General features: G+C 43.5%; 1 pseudogene; it reads right to left on the bottom strand.

Moving 5' to 3' along the window:
- Nucleotides 1–3370: 3370 nt before the first annotated feature.
- LOC133773473 (protein max-like) lies at nucleotides 3371–4244 on the bottom strand (annotated as a pseudogene).
- Nucleotides 4245–5372: the final 1128 nt, after the last annotated feature.

Below are 5372 nucleotides of genomic sequence, written 5' to 3'. Positions count from 1 at the left end.
CTTTTCTTTAATTTTTTTTGACAGGCAGAGTGGACAGTGTGAGAGAGAGAGATACAGAGAGAAAGGTCTTCCTTTACTGTTGGTTCAGCCTCCAATGGCCACTGTGGCTGGCGCGCTGCAGCTGGCGCACTGTGCTGATCTGAATCCAGGAGCCAGGTGCTTCTCCTGGTCTCCCATGTGGATGCAGGACCCAAGGACTTGTGCCATCCTCCACTGCACTCCCTGGCAACAGCAGAGAGCTGGCCTGGAAGAGGGGCAACTGGGACAGAATCCGGCGCCCCGACCGCGACTAGAACCTGGTGTGCTGGCACCACAAAATGAAGGATTAGCCTATTGAGCATGGCACAGCAGAGTTTTATTTTCAAACTCAGTTCTAGCACCTAGTTCTTCCTTTTGATTTTTCTTTTCTTTCATTCTACTATAAAAAGAATAAGCCAGACAGCACCTACAACATTCTGCTTGGTTCTCTCCATAGCTTCATCTCCCAATTTCTTAGTGTATTTTCTATTTTTTATTTAACCAGAGGTTTCTCTGTTGACAGACTTTCTGTGACTTCATAATAGAGAACTGTTTTCATTCATTTTCCCCATGTTTTTTCTCATTTTCATTTAAGTCTCTGCTGGCAGGCTTCTTCAGGACTGTCTCTCTTTCTAATAGTCTCTCTCATGCCCTTGAATCTTTCACTGGTGCTTTCCTGAAAACCCTTCTGGTTTCTTTTTAGTCCCATAGACACTTCTATCTTGGAGTTTAGTTTGTTAACAGTATCCCAGTGTCTGGTATCAAAACCTTCTCATTTGCTACATAATAAATCAACCAAAACATAGTGACTCAGAACAATAAGCACTTATTGCTTCACAGATTCTTTGGATCATGGATTTGGGAGGGTCTGGCTGAGGAGTGTGTAGTGAGACTGCAGTGAGGCATGTATTGCACCTGCAGACATTTGAAAGCCTGAGTAGGGCTGGAGGATCACGTTGGTTCCTCTTCATGGGGTGTGAACATGAGACTAACTCAGTGTCCTCCTGCAGAAGCAGAGCAGCTGAAGAAAGGAAGCCAACCACGTAGAAGCTGTGTTGTTTTCATGCTATACCCTCAGAAGGGAGGTGTGTTAAAGAACTTGCAGATGTATTTTAAATTCATTGTTTGTGTTTTATTTAAGAGGCAAAGAGACATAGATCATTCCCATCCACTGAGTCACTCTCCAAATACCTGAAACAACCCTTTGCAGGGGACCAAAATCAGGAGACAGGAACTCAATCCTGGTCTCCCAGATGGGGAACAGGATTGCTTAAACTATCACTGTTGCCTCCCAGGAACTGTAGTTGTAGGCATCTGAAGTCAGGAACCAGACTTGGGTATTGAACTCAGGCACTCCAGTGGGTGACAAGGATGTGCTACCTAACATCTTAACTTGTGGCTAAACAGTAACTCTGAGACATATTTTTAAAACTACTGCAGTCCACATGAAGCTTCTCCGGTCTCCCTGGTGATCTTTTGCATTCTCTCCAGCTGGAACGGGGTATGTGCACAGGTGCATATCAGGGGGTGGGGTACACTGGATTTTGTGTCACTCATTACTTCTATCATTCTGTTGGTTACCAATCACATGTCTGCAACTGACTGAAAAGGAAGCTGGGAAATGTATCCAACTGTGAGCTTAGGAAGGAGAGAAAATAGATGTGATTGAATAGGTAGAATGGTAAAACTCTAGCACAAGAAGAGAAAGGATTTGTGTGTCTGCTGTCATTCTGTGTCACATTGCTTTACTTAATGGTTTGGCATGATTTTTCAGTTTTCCTTGACTAAAATAATAAACCATAGTGAGGCATTATAGTTATTTTGGTGTTTAATAATATTCTAGGGAGTTTTTATCAGCTCATTTTAAATTTTGGATGAGTACTTGTTTTGATTTTCTGTTTGAAATACGGGCACAGCATCAGTTATTGTTTGTTCAAGTCCTTCTGTGCTGCTTTGTCCTACTGCAGGATTATAAACCCTCACCAAGGGCTTTATTTTTCCCCGTGGGGCATCTTATTGAATATTTACATCTTCAGTAATTCATCTGGGCCCAATGCTTTAATACTTCTAATTAGCTAATTATGTTCTGTAATGCAGTGACAAAACTCTTTGTCATTTCACTCTTTCCTTAACCCTTTTCTTGCTTTGGATATATTATTTTTGTCTCTTTGTTATCTGTGAAATTATAACAGCCCAGATAGTTCCCTACCTTTTCTTTATCATTTATGTTGCATTAGACCATTGCCCTGTTAAGAGTCTTTCCAACTAACTCCCATCAGGCATCTGGGTTCCTGTCTAATGAGGCTGTAATATTGCTGTATAGTTACCTTCCATTCCTCTCTTCTTGATTCTTTCCCACATATTGCAGTCTTACAAGAAGACAGCCAAAAGGCAAATAGGATAGTTTCTATTGGATAAATATATTGAAAGACAAAAAAGGGAGAGTGAGGAACAATTCTGTAGAGTAAAAAAAAATCTTTTTTAGGATAAAAATGTTTTTATTTATAGTCTTATAGTAAAGGGGGAAGCCTGAACTTGCAAGACAACTCTTGAGCAGTATGTACAGCATACTTTTTATTTCCATGGAATGGAATCAAACACCGACTGAGACTACAGAATATGCACTAGAAATCAGCAAATGCCGGGAACAGAGTAGGAAGAAGACAAAGAAATGAGACCTCAACACACAAACCCCTTCACTGGGATCTGCTGACCACAGCCAGAACCAGGGCTGGGTCATGCAGTGGAGACAGGTTCCTGGACAGGAGGAAAGGGAGTGGGGCCAGGGCTTGGGGGGGGGGGTCTGCACTAGGGTGTGTGTTTAGTACCAGGTAAGTTGCTCTTGGTATTTACATAAAAAATCAGTTGGCTCTATATCTTAGAAATACACACAGAAAGAAAGAAGATTTGATCATTACCTTATGAATCTGTCACTTTGCAATACCGACATCATCAGAAGTAGGGACAATCAGATTTACATTCAGTAGCAGGAAATAAATATCAAAACATCATCATTGGCCCTCAATACAAAACCTCTACCCCACCCAAGCTGCCCTCCCTGCCCTCCCCCAAGTAACCATCCCCCACCACTGGCTGGTGGCAGCGGCTCCATGGCTGCTGTCTCCCGTACATACCTCGAGACAGTCACGTGGGCCTCCCACAGGCCAGCACCGCGGGCTAGCACAGCTCTCCGAGAGAAGCAGGAGTGAAAGATGCCCAAAGACGCTGCACTGCCAATCTGTCCCCACTTTCGTATGCCACAATTTCTTCAAGGAGCTGATCTTTTTGATAGGAGCGATAAGTAACTTTTCAGGAAAAAAAAAATCCTTAAAAAGGAGAGGCATCATTCCGATTATTCCAAATTGGTTATCTTCTCGATGTTCACAGATTCATAAAGTCTGTCAAACACGGGTGCGGGAGACCTGGAGGAGAGGCCGGGCGGGCGCAGCGAGTGGGCCGCCGTGTGCTCGGGTTCCGGCCAGCCGTCTGTCCTCCACGGAAAAGCTGTCAAGTTGGGCTGTTTGAGTTTAAAAACTCCTGGTGGGGACAGGGAATCCCTGAAGGGAATACATCTCTTAAAAATAGTGGAAACGGAGAAGGAGTACGCGAGCTGTTGTCCAAGAGCATCTACGTAAAAATAGAAATTAAAAAAAAAAAAAACAGAGAGAAAGAGAAAAATGGAGTCTCTTAAATGGTTGTGAGGGCTCTAACGACGAACGGAAGGCGGCCGACAGTTTTTATCGCTGGCCTGCCCCACGCAGTTAGTTGGCCTCCGCTCAGAGCTTCTTCCTGTTTGGGGCTCTTCCGGTTCTGCTTGGAGCTGGAGTCCGAGCCGCCATCGAAGGCAGAGATGGCGCTGCCCTTGGCATTGGTGTAGAGGCTGCTGTCCGAGGAGGGGCAGTTGGTCTGCAGCTGGGCACTCGACCTCGCCTTTTCCAGGGCACGGACTTGCTGCCCCAGAAGAGCGTTCGGCCGCTTGAGGTCGTCGCCGTCTTGCTGGTGTGTGTGGTTTTCCTTGGCATGTATTGCATATACTCTGTGGCTTTGTCTAGGATTTGGGCCTGGTTCGCCTTCTCTCCTTGGAGTAAGGGGGCCGAGTCCCGCCAACTGTGGAAGCTGTCTCTGGTGCGGTCCCTGCGTTTCCGTTCCAGTGCATTATGATGAGCCCGTTTGTCAGCCGCAGATTGAAACCTTGGTTGCTCTTGGACATCATCATTGTTGCTCATTTCCCAGGGCCCAGGGAGCGGCCACTGCAGTTGCGCGGCGGAAAGGGGGAAGGGTGGAGGGGAGGGGGAAGTCATGGACAACAAGCCAAGTGTCTCCCACACAAACTCACTCGCTGGCTCTCTCTCTCTCTCACACACACGCACACACACACACACAACACGGGCGAGAACCACCGCCTCACTGCAGCACCGGAACCGAGTAAAAAAATCTTAAGCCATAATAATAAATTATAGTCAATAAATATCACTTGGATCTTGAACAGGGTACACAAAATTTTGGGGAAATCAGAGAAATATAAAAGTTGACCAGACATTTGATTAAGTTAATGGATTTTTTTTGGACTGTGTTGTGATAACTATAATTATGTTTTTGAAGAGTGTTTATATTTTAGAGGTGCAATTGCAACATGTAGATAAAGTGATGTTTAGGGTTAGCTTGAAAGTAATGCAGCATTTGGGAAGTTTATATTGTGACTTGTATAATCATGAAGCTCGTTGATGGACAGAATGGAGTTCTGTCAATTCTGTCTCTAGAACTGTTTGAATTTTTCATAATGAAAGATGTTTTAAAACTAATAGAATATTAGAATTAATTAGAAAATTAGAATTAGAATTAATAGAAAATTAGAATTAGAATTGCCCACCAATTCTGTTTTTTTTTTTTTCGAGATAGAAAACTCACATCAAATACTATGGTACACGTTTTTAGTTTTTTCTTATATTGCAAATTTTAAAACATTTTAAAATTATATTTTAATCATGTATTTTTCTACTTTTTTACCACCAATGGCTCTACTCCCAACCTGTGTGTACTGCTGGTCCTCTTCCTCACTTAATGCTGTATAATTGTTCAAACCTGGTAAATACCACTCTTAGGATCATTGGTTACTATCCTCACCCTGTCTTTTATGACCTTGTCTAAGTATGATCAGAGTGGGCGAATTTGGAAGGCTTCCATAGCCTTGGCAACTCATGAACAGAGCCTAGGGTGGTTACTGGCACCATAAACTAGAGTGTCAATTTGTTGGGTCAACAACAGGAGTCACTGTGCACTTGCTCCTCATGTAGGATCTTTGTCCTTAATGTGCTGCACATTGTGATTTAATGCTATAACTAGTACTTAAACAG

Source organism: Lepus europaeus, chromosome 14 (genome assembly GCF_033115175.1).
Source record: "Lepus europaeus isolate LE1 chromosome 14, mLepTim1.pri, whole genome shotgun sequence".
In the NCBI taxonomy this organism is placed as follows: Eukaryota; Metazoa; Chordata; class Mammalia; order Lagomorpha; family Leporidae; genus Lepus; species Lepus europaeus.
Note: the sequence above shows the minus strand (reverse complement) of the source record. Positions and strands in the feature narration are given on the sequence as shown.